A 15,569-nucleotide genomic window follows, 5' to 3' on the forward strand; every position below is an offset into this window, starting at 1 on the left:
TAGGAAGAATTTTTTTTATTTACCTACAGAAGTTGTGGATGCCCCATTCCTGAATGACAAGTTGGATGGAGATCTGGGCATCTATGGCAGAGGTGCTAGAATGAGTTAATTTTTAGTATGCCTTCCAATGCAAGCCATTCTGTAGTATTATTTTATAATAGTTTTCCATTCCAAATGGCCTTTGAGATAATTTTCCTCTTATTCACACAATGCAAAATGGCACTGGAACTTTTTATGTGTGAGGAAGGTTATGTCAAAAACTTTATATTTCCCAACCATCTTTGCAATTTTAGTGTGTATCACTCTACCAATCTGAGACACATGTACTGCATTTTCTACCCTTCTGACACTCAACAGTAACACTTAAATTCCAGTTTGGAAGGGAAGAGAAATTTCCAGTTTTGTATGTGAAGTGCAGGACATGTAGATAGAATTAAGTCCTTAGCTATGTCACAAATGTCCCCTTTGTGTTAGAATGTGTGAATGGGTTGGTTGCATTAGTACCCATCAGTATGAATGGAGAAACAGTTACCAAAAGATACCAGTCTGAACTCAGACCACCAAACTGCTGTATTTGTCCTACACCACTGTCTCACGAAGATATCAATAGTGGGCTGCATAACTGGCATGACATCCAAGAGGGTGGTCCAACAGCTTGAGTGTAATAATTGTGGGAATTTAATTAATACAATGTGTCCAAATAAATATTGGTTGTGATCTGTGTCTTCATCTGACTCAGCCCTCTTATCAGCAACTAAGGAATTTGCAGCTGCAAAACTGTACTGCATCAAAGCTGATTAGCATGGCTTGTATAATTTTCAGTGCAAACAAATTTTAACAGCAATAGGATTAAATAACAGACTGACTTGCATTTTCTTTGCTGATTAATAGAATATACAAATACTCTTCTGGTATAATTTGATCAGAATGGATTCTGTCATTTTGGAGATTTAGGGATAGAAAAAATTACACTCTACTCTGGTCCACAGTTAAAAATAAGACATCAGCTGCAAGTGGATTTAAGTCCAGATTAATGGAATGTAACTATAGTGAATGAGAGGTAAAGATACAGGTTTGATCTGTATTCATCTCAATTCTTTACTTACTGCTTTTCTAATCAACTACGGTCATTTTTAAAAAAATATAATTTCTCAGCTGTTTATGTCATCATGGTTTACTGTAGGCAAAAGATTGGAAGGACCCTAGAAGTGTGTGAAATATATTTTGATTTGGGAGCACACAGGGACACAAGTTGAAGTTTCTCCTCTCCCTGCCACACATGTGAAGTGATGACTTCTTCAAATGGACCGAGTGGAACGGGAGCCCTACTTGTGAAAATTCCTGTTCTATACTGGGCACAGGAATCCAATAGCAAACATTTCTCTAAAGACTCCAGCCTGGATAGTTATTTTTATGGCTGTTAGTATCATTGCTCCTTGGTGTTGGGTTTCAGCAGGAAGAAGCTAGACTTTCGCTGACATGTTAAGATATGAGCACTCCGAGGAGGAGTGAAACATTTGGCTCTGCCAGCTGCTCAGGGAACGTGATCCGAGTCAAACATAAGAACCTGTGGATTTATACATTTGTTTTGAGCATCATAAGTGCATTTTAAGAAATGATTCTCCCTGGACCCACATACACACATGTACTGTACAGTTATACCTGCATGTGCCTCCACACCATTTTGCCTTTGGAGTCAGTCTCGTGTTTGCTGTGTGCAGCCTAGAAGTGTTCCTGGAAAGAAATCATAGAATCACAGAATCATAGAATCCTTAGAGTTGGAAAGGACCTTTACAGGTCATTTAGTCCAGCTCCCCTGCAATGAATAGGGACATGCACAGCTAGATCAGGTTGTCCCAACTTGATCAAGCCTCACTCTGAAAAAATCTCTACATGATGTACAGACTAACTAACTCTTCCACAAACCTTTTGGAACATGACTGAGCTCATGTTGCCTTGTCTCCCATTCCATCACATTCAAAGCTCTCTTTGGTAAGTAAAGAATTTCTTGGGTGCAAGAGACTAGAAGCTTTCTTTAGCTGATCAGATAAAAGATTGTCTGGGACAGAGATTTATCCAGCACTTGTTTTACACTGAGACGTGGATTAACTTCCTTTGGCAGCAGTAGTAAGGTGGTAGACATTGTCCCTACATGCATACTTTGTCCTCTGTGGGATACTGCTGGAGAGAGATCTCATATGTGTCATCAGTGTAACTTAGGGAAGCATCAGCAGTATGTTAGACAGAACACACATACACACATAGGAAGAAACGGCTGCAGCAGTTTATTTGTCTATATTTAACAACAAAGGCCTTACAAGGTTTAACTTAACAAAACTACCTGGGAACCTTTCCTGAACAATGCAAGCATGGTGAGTGCTTAAAAGTGCTTCACTTTGCTCCCAGTACAGGATCCGTAGGTGTTTTGGGAAAGGATTATGTGAGTGCACCTGTGGTTTGGATTACTCAATCCTACAGGAGTGTCAAGTAAGGAAGAAAAATTCCATCTCGTTGTGCAAGGCAGAAAGGTTATGCGTGGTCTAAACAACTATACTAGCTGAATTCCTAGTATTTGTCCAAAAAGATTCAGTCTTCTGCATGAGGGAAGGTGATAACTTCTTTCCCTTAAGAGACAATAAATTCTGTAAAGATGTCCGGACAGTCAGCATTGTGGACAGCATGGCCTATTGCCCATTACTCTGAGTTATGTGATCATAATCAAATACCAGGAACTATAAACGTTGCTCCTACAATGTCAGACGAGCCTATCCTTAAAAAAATCATGGATAAACTCTCTGCAGGTCAAGATTGCTTAGTCTGCAGTGTAGCAGAAAGACACACAGACTGTTATTTACTCAGATGAGCTCAGTGTCAAAAAAAAAAAAAAACCAACTGCAATTTTTCCTCCCACTCCAAATCTTTTTTTTACAAGCAAGCTATGGAAAATGGAACAGCAACACCCACACACTAATATCTACTGTTCCCTGAGACAGAACACATGCCGTGCCACCCCACTGTCTTCAGAGCAAACAGCACAGAGATAAAAATACATATGTATGTATAACAGTCAGAGAAAAACAATGACATGCAGACCATCTGATTGGAAGTGGGGTACTGTGGACTATGGGATTGCATGGGCTGGTAGTCACCATCAGGCAGAACTGATAAAATATAGCCAGGGATTATACAGATGGGTGATTCCAGTATTCTTCTGTACCCAAAAAGATTCTGTTCCATTAGCTGTTGCTTCCCAAATATGTCCACCCTAGAGATGTCTGGCTTTTCAGCCCAAGTGATTTCTAAAGTACTTCTCTCCATCAGCATTCTCATTTGCCCCGAACTGTACAGCTGATTCAAGCCAAAATAATCACAACTTGTACTAGTAAGATAATGCTAATGATTGTGATTTGTCGCTTTAGAGTGCAGGAGCAGATGATCCCAAAATGCTGGAAGTCAAGGTGGGGCAAAAGACTGGATCAGCTGAGCAGGGATCTCCTTCAACTAAGATGGAAAAGTGGGACGTGGCAATCAAAGTCAGGTGACACAGGAGAACTACAGACATGCCATTTATCATTGTATAGTGAAAAGTAATCTGCCCAAACCTCAGTGGATCTGAATGATGAACTCCTAGCTGACTCTGAACTTGGATGGTTTTTGCTACTGCAACTGAATGTATCTAAGTGTCATCAAGGCACACTGTTGACTTATATCAACATACTGCTTGCAGATGATACTAAATTAAAATATTTTGTTGATTCTGTTGAAGGTAGAGTGACCTTGCAGAGAGATCCTGAGAGCCTAGAGGGCTCAACTACTGCATGAAATTTTAAAAGATTAAGTGCTAGATTTGGATTAGATGTCAAGGGGAAGGTTTTCACAAAGAGTGATGAAGTGCAAGAAATGGCTGCCCAGAGAGGTTGTGGATGCCTCATCCCTGGAGGTGCTTAAGGTCAAATTGGATGGAGTCCTGAGCAACCTGATCTACTTCTTGATCTAGCAGTTGGCAACTCTGCCCTCTGCAGGGGTTTGGAACGAGATGATTTTAAGGTCCCTTCCAACCCAAGACATTCTATGATTCTATGATTATGATTCTGCAACTGGAATCGAGCAATCCTAGTAAAAGGCCAGAGAACAGCTGCAAAAAAAGGGATCTGGGACTTCTGGTTGACAGCAAGTTAAATCTGAGTAAACAATATACTCCGGCAGCCAAAAAGCCAGACGTATCCTGGGGTATGTCAGACACAGTAATGCTAGCTGGGCAAGGGCAGAGATTCTCCCACTCTGCACTGCTGCGACCTCATCTCAAACAATGTTTACAGTTCTGACAATGATAAGAACGTAAAACTATTAGAGAGAGTCCAAAGGAGGGCTGCTTAGATGATGAAAGGTTTTGAGAGGAAGATATATGAGAAAGTGCTGAGGTTTTTCACCTAGAGGAGACTGAGAGGAAGCCTCATGGCAGCCTACAGCTTCCTCACAAGGGGAGCATAGAAGCAGGTGAGCATCTCCTCTCTCTGGTAACAAAGATAGGATCCGAGTGAATGGCATGGAGATATGTCAGTGGAGGACTGAATATTAGGAAAATGTTCTTCGCTGAGAGGATGGCTGGGCATTGGAACAGGCTTCCCAGGGATGTAATCATGGCACTAAATCTGCTGGAATCCAAGAATCACTTAGATAATGCTCTCAGAGATACAGTTTAATTTTTAGGTAGCTGTGTGTGGAACCAGGATTTGGAGTTGATAATCTTTGCGGATCCCTTCCAACCTATGATATTCTATGACTCTATGATAACTGGAGAACTCAAAGAACAAAAAGAACAAAAAGAATATAAGGGACGCAGAGTACTATGAGCATGACAGATCACCTCCTTGTCCCACTTATTTTGAAGAGTTCCTTTCCCTTCTACTCAGATTGATTTACCTTCCCTTGGAAAGACAGTTTGCCTTCTTGAATCCTATCCATTCTGGTGGTTTCCTTTCCCTTCTATTTTGACTGATCTACTTTCCAGCAAGGTTCCTACCTGTCAACACTGGCTGGTTAGTTAATGTGTTTAAAATAGACGAGAAATGTTAAGGTTTGTATCTTACAAGCCAGTCAGATTGTGGAGCTTTCCAAACATGCTTGTTATCTAAGACTGCCAAAATGTCTCTAGCGGATTTTATTGCACTTCTTCCAGTCCAGTTAAGACAAGATAGAAAGTAGTATTTACCATAAGAAAATCACTGGAGAGCGGGGGAAACAAGAACAGTGAACTGCCAGTGAGAGTCACTCTCTGCTATTATAAACTTCAACATTACAAATAGGCGAAAGTAGATTTAATTCCCTTAAATACAACAGTCCTAATTGTTAAGAGTGTAAATAGAAGAAAAAAAGTCTTATATTTATTTCCAGTCCAATTAATGGTCATTACACCGACAGATTTCTGCAAATTACAGGAAGAATGACTTACACTACTATTTGAGGAAGACTCATAGGTCATAAATCTATGACTTTGATTGTCATAAATTAGCTAGCTGCTAGTGAAGAGAGATACCATCTGTTTTAATAATCTCCAGCAGAATGACCTGAATGCCATCCTGAAAGCCAGGTAACTATCAGAAAGTTTTTAGCAAAAGGTTCAGGAGCCCAAGTCTTTGTACAGGGAAGGACTGATCTGAAAGCAGGATATACTCACAAAAAACCTTCTCTAATAGACATTAAAATAAGAAAGGTTAAAAATCCCATTAAACATGGACCTGGTAATACTAAATGTGGAACAGTTCTTTTTGAAAAAGAGACTACTCAGTTACTTATGGGAGCTATACTGTTGGCTCGTCCACATAGTTAATCCAATAATGCTAAGAAGGCAGCAAATGGGATATGAGGTTGTTTTCTTTGTTCTTCATTTGTCAATTAGTTTCTGCTGTTTGACCATTATTTATTTATTTACCATTATGTTAAAAAAAATGAGAAACCCACAGAGCTCACTAGGTATTTATGGAATTTATTGGAAGGCAGTCTTAAGTCTTGTGTGGAACAAGCAATTGTTATGTTAAATGTTCTCTAATACACAAGTCTGGAAGAGCAGTATGTGCCCATGACCAAAAGTTTCAAAAAATGTTGTAGGATAAAAATACACAATTATTATTGAAATGTGAAGGCATCCATTTCAAGGGAAAACTTGAAAGTTTGAGACATGAAGGGAAGGTTGAACTAATGAATAGTACTATTGATGGTATTAAAAATCCCAAGAGCTAGGTCGTACAGCTTTTATGGATGAATAGCAGTTAATTGTGGAAGGGGTAAATAAAGTAGGCAGTAAGAAAGCTGCATACTTCACTACATCTGGTTGAGTCAGGTAAAAAGAAAACATCAAAAATTTATAATTTGAGGAAGAATGAAAGAAGAAAGTCCATAGGTTTTTTCAGATAATTAAAATGTGCTATTTTTTTATGATGGGTTTAAGTGACAAGAAAGTTTATTACATTCTCATCTGAGACATTTTAGTGTTCCCAGTTCAGTTGATTTTGAGAGTAGCTCTGTAGCGAACACAGAAACTAGAGTGATGTGTTGTGTCCACTTATTTCATGCTTCCTCACTAACTATTTTCCCTTAGAAATATGGAATGCTAAGGATTTGAGCAAGTTGTAGAAAATTTAACAAACTGACTCTGTGCAGTCAACATCCCATATAAAATATCCCATTATAAAATAAGTTTGTCAAACTAGGCCAAAGTGAATACTTCTGTATGCTGGCTTTAAGACCACTGACAAATTACATTGAAATAAAGAGTTTTCAGAAAATTAGCCTATATTTGTCAGTGACACGAGACTGTGAGTTTAATACAACTTATGGATAAAGAACAGAACTACATTTCAGAGATCATTCAGCTGACTGTAGAGCACCAGCACTTCCTGGAAGTTTGCACCCCTACTATCATTCCTTTTAAAAACAACAAAAACAACAAACTGGGACAAAATACGCATTTTCTAGAGCTGACTGGTACACTCAGATTAAAAAAAAAAAAAAGTTTTTTCTCTGGTGTGTATCTTGTAAACACTGTTGTCAGCCATGCTATCAGAATTAGAAGGGCATGCTTGGGAACATCAATCTGGCCTGTAAACTGTCAGTGTATGTGGCATGATGTAGGAAACGTAGCCTCATTCTGCTGTTCCCTGGGTAAAAGGAGAGCTCCCAGGAATGTTGGCAGATGATAAGCAGAAATGCCAGAACACTAATCCCTCAGAGCAAATCTTCTCATTGCTACACTTTGACTAACATGTTGCTGTGAACAGGACCTGGAAATGGTAAGGACACACTTTCTTTATTAGATTTGATAAGTACTGGATCAGATTAAATTAATTACATGGAACATCTTCTGTATTTGCTACAGAACATGTCTGTTAGATGTGGAGCTTCACATGTTGCCAAGCCTTCTGAAGATGTCCACTAAGAATCTGGTTGAAAGTTCATGATAAAAGAATCATGTGTTGAGGCAGAAAGGTGGGAAGAGATAAAAGATTTTGCATTGATTTCTTGAGAAAAAAACAATAATGGCCATTATTAATATGAGTTGTGGACTAATTCTCCAGTAATAAGACAGTTGGCACTAACAATCTGCCTGTGCATGTCAATGAAAACTGCAGTTTCTTGGGCTCAACATAAATTTCATGAGGACATTATGGATGATAACCAGTTTATGTCACAGTTCAGACAAGGCAGCAGCAGAGATGACCATCCTCTTTCCTAATCCTGCTCAAAAACTAGTATCTGCAATACCTTGTTCATTTTCAATTTAATATTACTGCATGAAAAGGAAAGCAAATATTCCATGTACTCACACAGGGGACTTGTATACACTCAGTCTTCTCTTTCTAGTAATAACTCTGTTTCTCACATAAACTAAAAGCAAATTAGTCCCTTGGAAAGGTCCTGAAGCAGCCACCTGAAACTATAAAGGTATATAAACGTGCAAACTGTGATTAAACATAGGCACTTCTGTACCATCAGGATTTACAGTTCAGACAGTATTAAGTGACTCTTAGATGAAGATGGTGACATTCAGAATACCCTTTCCTTCACACACTCAAGCAGCTGAGTGACTCCAGTTACAGAACAGGTGAGTATAGTGAAAAAGCCTGGAAGCCTCTGGGTAAGGTGCAGAAAGCAGAGGAACAACAGGTGGCCAAAAGTCAGAGAAGAGCAAGCAGGCAGATGGAAGGGAAAATAGAGTTACTAATATGATACTAACATTTGGACTCAGATGACTCCAGAGAAGATGTTAGGTGACATGTTCCTTAGCTGACCCTTCATCTGTCACAAAATTGGTGAGGTGTCATGAGATGAATGTAACCCTGATGTGTGACTCTCAGTAACAAGACATGGAAAGTACAACTAAACTATGATTTGCCTGAACATCGTGTGATTATTTCCTACTCATTTTAAGCTGTAAAGACCATTTCACTCGATCACTGCTTTACCGAGTGCACAGATGTCACCTTTGACTTATTCCTTCACGCAGTCAAGTCGCTAATGCTCTGCTGCTCCCTCGGAGACTTTTCCAGCTGAGCTGCATCTTCCTGGAGCAGGGTGACCCCTAGGGGCTTCTAAGCAAAGCTGGCAAAGAATTCGGGCGTTGGTGCTCTGCGCCGTGCTCTACCTTGCACATTTGCTGTCCTTGGATTTTACCTACTGGTATCCCCAGCCTGAACTCTTTCTGTATGTCGAAGGATACGTTCCCAGCAATACTGTCTTGTCTTCCAAAGGGATATCCAATAAGTAGAATAAAATGTTTTAACTGACTTCTTTTTCTCTCCTTCATGACAAATGCATGATCTTTCACAACTAGTAATTACATCCAGAGTTCAGAAAGACTTGTGAATGAAACTGATTAATTGGTTTGTCAGTCTTCACTCAGTAGAAGCTTCTTTCTTTAGAACGGGAATATTTTCAGTTAATCCTAGTTCCATTAATAAAAGTTATTTACATTGCTGAGCTCCAGATTGTCATACCCCCGAGAGCCTTTGCAATCCATGTAACTCTACTGGAGTCCATACGCCAACCGAATCTGTGTCAAACTTTCTCTCAGAGTTGTTCATATATGGTATTTATGGGCCAATGTTTATTTTTTATAAGATCAGTGACCTCTACATTACTTACCAGCCAATTAGCAGCCTGACTCTACAGGATGTTTATGAAAACTGATTCTAATATTGAAGGTATGACATTGAACTACAAATACATGGGATATAAAATATAGTTTCATTTACATTAATTAATGAGAGTATTTTCCTGAAATTAATGAGGAACAATTCCAGATTCTCAAGATCTAAACAAATATTTAAGACATAATATTTATGGACTTCTACTGGTCAAATGCAACCTGGTGGCACCTGCAGGTTGAGCAGTCAATAGAGGGAGGTCTCCCTGCTTATAGCAGAGGATTGGAACTAAATGATCTTAAAGGTCCCTTTTAACCCAAACGATTCTATGATCACCACTGTACATGTGCAGCTTGTTAATCACTGATACAGTTTAATATTTTACTTTTTAAAATAATCTATATGAAAACTTTTATTTTTAGTATTAGTACTCATCTTCTATTCAAAGAAAGTATCAAATCAAAGATGCAAAGTCTCTGACAGCATGGTGTGTAAAATTTCTTTGGAAAATAACACCATGCCTTTCCATATGAATGCTATTAATTGTGCCCACTTGATTCCACCAAGATAGCAGACAGAAGACAAATTGTTTTGCAGCAACACCAACTCACTATGTTTTTTAGTTTAGTAACTGTAAAAATAGTTTTGAATTAATATAAACAGGTATCTTTTCCCAAAATTGTACGGACTGTGTACTGAATTTTCTTTCCCCAGAAGCACCAAATCCTCAACTTAGACATTTTCATTCACCCAAGATGCTTACAATGACCATTGCTTAGAAAGAAAAACAAAGATAGGATCTTTCTTACGTTCTGCCATGTGCATAATGATGTAATAATTATGGTTATAATTGTTCATATAATCATAATTGTACTGACTTTACACATTTAAAAGCAGCCTCAAGTCTATGAGTTCTTATAAAAAACACCCCAAATCTTCTTGTCCCTATTGGCCACCTTTGTCTCCTGTTCCTTACCTTTTCCTGTCACTCTTACCTACTATATTCTCCCAAACTCAGCATCTTTTTTCCTTATTCTTCTGCCCCTGAAGCTGGCTTCAATTTGTATTTCCAAATGTCCTCATCAATGTTAATATCCTTTTCTTTCACATGTAGCCACAGTTTTCCACCTCATATATCAGACATCTCAACCTCTGTTAATTCTCATCTTATCTCAGATCTCATTTGTGCATTCTCACTCCTCCTTGGAGAGGTGATCCACACAGACAAGGGCATGAAGTGCAGCCCACACAAACACTGTAACTATCTCTGCTTCTTGGCCTTCCAAAGTTATACCTTGCAGTTGTGGCTAGCTCGTCTCCATGGAATTAGAGAGAAGACCTTATGAAGGAGAGGATTTTAAGAACACTGCAGCAAAAGTGTACTTCTGTGCCTGCAGTCTTGTCTGCATAGAGATCTGCAGTCTGGAACTTCTCCTTTGGGCCAGGGACAACATCTCTGGGGGATGCTGTCACCCAGCCCCTGCCTCACATGGGCTCTGCACACGCTATCACAGTACAGTCAGCATTAACTGTAGGCATAGTCTTTGGGCATGCCTTCATTATCAGTTACTGTCACACAGTTTGGCTGTACGATGGAGTGTTTCTGGAACACATTAACCAGTTGTCTCCGGTTAGAAACAAAATCAAACTCCTGTTCCACTCCCAATGGGGTGTCAGCTTCCACCCTCAGCCCCTGTCCCAGAAAGCTGCGCAGGGCAGGAATCTGTGCAGAGAGGGCTGAGGCAGGAGCCAGTCCTGCACCTTGTCTTCAACGGCTTTTTCACCACTAATTTACACTTTGGATGAGCAGTGGCCCAGTAGGTCAACCCTAGCAGGACCCAGGAATTGTCTCTGCCTCTGGAGAAGGGCAGGTATTGCTGCTCCCTCCCCCCTCCTGGTGGGCACTGCAGCAGCAACCACAGCAGGGCCTTGCCACTGCTGGCTGTGCGTCCTCCTGAAGGGGCTGCAGGCGCTGTCTTTGCAATTGCAGGGCTTTACTCTGTCCTGCCAGCAACTGTCTGGTGGATTTGCTCACTAGAAAGCCATCAATCTTCTTACCTGCCTACATGCTCCTGCACCTGTGTGGGTAGGGTCACAGAGCACTGCAGGTGTTAGGCCTCCGGCTGCTGATAAATCTTGCTTCATTTGTAAATTTTCAGCCCAGGATGGTGCAGTAAATCCTCTGAATCTTACTGGGATGAGAATATATCTTGTGTTGTCACGTCACAGTAGCTTTCTTTCACATTTTGAGACATGGAGGGAGATCTCCATGTGGCCTACAGCTTCCTCACAAGGGGAGTAAGTAGCGGGGGAGGCTCTGATCTTTTCTGTTAGGGAACAAGCAATATGGCTTGTGGGAATGGAATGTAATTAAAAAGTTCTCCACAGAGAGGGTGACTGAACAGGCAGTTCAGGGAGGTGGTCACAGCAGCAAGCCTGGTAGAGTTTGATAAGCATTTGGAAAACACTCTCAGATTATGGTTTGATTTTGGGGGAGTGCTGTGCAGAGGCAGGAGATGGACTCAAGAGCTTTGTGGACCCCATCCAACTCAGGATATTCAGTGATTTTGTCCACCGCCAGCCAGTGTTTTAAGAGACATGGATACTTAAGGAAAGCATGACCTGTCTAAGCAGGCTGTTAACAATCCATCCTTCCAGAAGACTCTTCACCAAGGCAGAGAGCCACACACACCTGGTAGTGCAGCCTCTGTTGCCTCTCACCTCACAGTCGTGCAGGTCGATGTGCTTCATCCTTCAGGATAGATTAGATCTTTTCAACTGGGCACATGCAGAAATCGTACTGATTTTAGGCCCATCTACAAGGTTCATATCTCTATGGCTAGTTTCTCAGGTGGTAAAACATCCATTCAGACATTTTACACATTTCCACTGAATAGTGTGTCTTCTTGCAGAGGTGCAGCTTGCCTTTTTTCTTCCATTCAACTCTCTTAGAAATTCTCCCTAAAAGGGAAACTGCATTTTATGGCAGCCTGGACTGTTTTGTTCTACACTCTTCTGGAAGTGCAGAATCACCTCCCTCACTCTGCTGCCCACCCCCTGTGGGGCTCAGAGGGTTGAGATAACAACAGATCAGACCAGATCACGTTACAACAAAATTGTTGTAAGTGGTAGAGTAGCTTAACAACTGCTGGACACAATGCCGATCTTTTCATTCACTGTTGCTTTATTTGCTTTCAGGGTTGTTTTTCTTAACTCTGACCATGTTGGTTATTACCTCTGAGAGCTGACTTAGGCTTCTTTATGGTTTTGCCAGATTGAATGTAGCATGTTCTCACGTTATACAAGTCTTGGGTTGTATTCGGTATTGCCACCATTCTCTGACTACAGGAACCTTACTGCAGAAATTCTTATCAAGTAAAGAACTCCCTACTACAGGCAAGCTAAAGCAGTTGTTGAAAATTTTTAATATATCTGGAGAGTTCAAATAGGCACGATCTTACTGCTGTGTCTTCTGTATGTGTATCCTGTTTAATTTATGGTTAAGAAATTATTCAAAAATACCACCCAGAGATCTGCCTTGGGGCAAGATGACTGTGGGTGGTAAGGTGTGTGGAAAGATATGGGCAGATGATCACTTCTGATGGATCTGCAACTCACCCCTGAACAAGTGCAGAATCCTAAACAGCTAACAGAATGTTTTTAAAAGTTATGCCCTGATCCTGGTAATGTCAGAGAGTAACAGCACTGTGTTGGTGCCTGGCCTGAACCAATTAAACACTATTCAGCATTACTCAGCACCCTCAAAAGGAAATGCCTCTGGATCTGACTCAACTCCAGCGACAGCCCTGTGACTGAACCAACCTCTGCAATAGGCCCTGAGGCTGAGCCAGAGAGCCGGTCAATGCCAGTGTCAGTTGCCCCTATAAGCAACAGGAAAAAATGTTAGCGAAAATCAGATTGTTTAGTAAGGAAAGAAACTCTTACTAAGAGGGAAAATGAAGATGAAGCAGATGAAGCAGGGCTATCACAAAAACAGGAGGAGGAGAGAGACAGAACTCCTAGAAGAGAACCATCTGACCCTAATGTTAGATGTACTGTGAGATATGGAACGGGATTTCAGCCATAGTTGTGGTGAACACATTGCCACCTGGCTGCTCCAGTGCTGAGATAATGGAGACCATAGTCTGGATTTAGTGGGCAAGTGAAACCAAATGGCTGGGATCTCTTTCTAAGACAGCTGGCACTGACAAAATAATAGGAAAAGGGACATAGACCTTCACCCTGTGGTGCAACTTTCATCAACTGTGAAGGAAAGATATACTTCAAGGAAGGGTTGATATTTAACCCAGAAAAATGGACCACAATGGAGAAAGGTGTCCAGTACCTAAGGGAGCTAGTGTGGTAGAGATAATAAATGATAGTAACTTGGGCAATAATATGTTATTCCAAGATCCAAATAACATCATGTACGCACAATCTTTGTAGTGTAGATACATAGAGAGTGCATCACAACTTGTTCTGGATGCCATCTCCAAGCAATTGGAAGAGAAAATAGGGAATATTCAGCATGGATTCAGCAAGGGAAAATCAGGGTTAGGGTGCATTACAAAGAGAGTGGCTAGCAGGTCGAGGGAGGTGATCCTCTTCCTCTGGTCTGCCCTGGTGAGGTCATATTTAGTATACTATGTTCAGGTCCAGGCTCCCCAATTCAAAAAAGACAAGGATCTCCTAGAAGGTGATAGGGATAGGACAAGGGGAATGGTTTTAAACTGAGACAGGGAGGTTTATGTTGGATATTAGAAGGAAGTTCTTCACACAGAGGATGGTGAGGCACTTGAACAGGTTGCCCTAGGAGGTTGTGGATGCCCCATCCCTGCAGGCATTCAAGGCCAGGCTGGATGTGGCTCTGGGCAGCCTGGGCTGGTGGTTGGCAACCATGTGCATAGCAGAGGGTTGGAACCAGATAATGCTTCTTGTCCTTTTCAACCCAGGGCATTCTATGATTCTATGATTCTATGAAGGTGTCCAGTAGAGGGCTACAAAGATTAGTAAAGGTCTAGAACATTTCCTGTATGAGGGAGGGTTGAGTAACCTGGGTCTGTTCAGCCTGGGGAAAAGAAGACTGAGGGGGGTCTGATTAATGTTTATAAATATCCAAAAAGTGACGTGGGACACAAATGGATAATGCCAGGTTCTTCTCTGTGTAGTGATAGGACAAAGAGCAGTGGCCTAAAACTTGAACATAGGAAGTTCCATGCAAACATGAGGAAGGACTTCTTTATAGTAAGAGTGACAGAGCACTGGAACAGGCTGCCTAGAGAGGTTGTGAATCTCCTTATATGGAGATATTCAAGACCCGTCTGGATGTCTACCTGTGCTGTCTACTGTAGAATACTTGCTCTAGCAGAGAGGTTGGACTTGATCTCTTGAGATCCATTCCAACCCCTGTAATTCTGTGATTCTGTGATCAGTCTGTGTCTCAGCTGTAGACAAACTGGTTAAATAGCCCAAAGAAAAGAGAGTAAGTTTTCTCCTGCACATGTACAAACCACTTGAGGGACAGGAGTAAGTGGGTACACACTATGTGCCATCCTATGGCTTTACCCACATAACCATGGAGAGGATATGAGGAAGCGGGATGGAAAACCCACCTCGAATCTACAGGCACATGTATGTGAATTGCAAGGGAAAAACCATCACAAGAGAGTGTTCTTCTAGGAAAATGGCTGCTCTAGTTTCCAGTGGGCTGATCCAGTCTGCTCTGACACAGGGAAAGCTCCTGAACCTGCATTAAGTTGATGACATCATTAAATGAGGCAACACAGCAAAGAAAGTTTTTCAGAAAGGAAAAAAAAAAATTCAAATCCTTCCAAAAGCTGGGATTTTTTGTTGTTTTGTTTGTTTGTTTGTTTGTTTTTATAAAATAAAGTAAGGTCAAAGGACCTGAACAGGAAATCCAGACCTTAAGAATAAAATGACAAGATTAACATGATCAGATCCCCATGGATGTGATCAGTAAATAAACTATTAGGTCTCCATCAACTAACAAAAAGACAAGATTTCTTAGTTCTTGTGAGTTTTTGGAGAATGCGTTTTCTGGATTACAGCCTGATTGTAAACCCTCTCCATGAAGTGATCCAGAAGAAGCAGCTGAGCAACTACAGGCTTTGCACAAATTAAATAGGAGATAGTTCATGTAGTAGCCATTGGGCCAATCTGGACTGGAAAAGATATAAAAAACATGCCCTATACCACAGCTGGACAGAATGGCCAGACCTGGAGCCTTGGGCAGAAATTCTCAAGGAAAACAAATTGTGGAAGATACTGAAGGAGAAGGTGAAGTAAGCCAATTTGCAGAGAGCCACCCAGCTGGCTTTAGGCATTGCTGAATGAGAGAAGTGGCAGTGCTCTATGTCTATACTGACTCCTGGGGGGTGGCAGATGCTCTCCGGGTGTAATTACAGC

General features: G+C 41.0%; 2 long non-coding RNA genes across 3 annotated transcripts in view; both read left to right on the forward strand.

The window, feature by feature from the left end:
- The window catches only part of LOC128083191 (uncharacterized), a 234,202-nt gene that overhangs the window by 166,024 nt on the left and 52,609 nt on the right, over nt 1-15,569 (forward strand). The window lies entirely within an intron of this gene.
- The window catches only part of LOC128083190 (uncharacterized), a 155,945-nt gene that overhangs the window by 132,263 nt on the left and 8,113 nt on the right, over nt 1-15,569 (forward strand). The window lies entirely within an intron of this gene.

This window comes from Tympanuchus pallidicinctus, unplaced genomic scaffold (assembly GCF_026119805.1).
Source record: "Tympanuchus pallidicinctus isolate F22 unplaced genomic scaffold, pur_lepc_1.0 scaffold23, whole genome shotgun sequence".
Taxonomy (NCBI): Eukaryota; Metazoa; Chordata; class Aves; order Galliformes; family Phasianidae; genus Tympanuchus; species Tympanuchus pallidicinctus.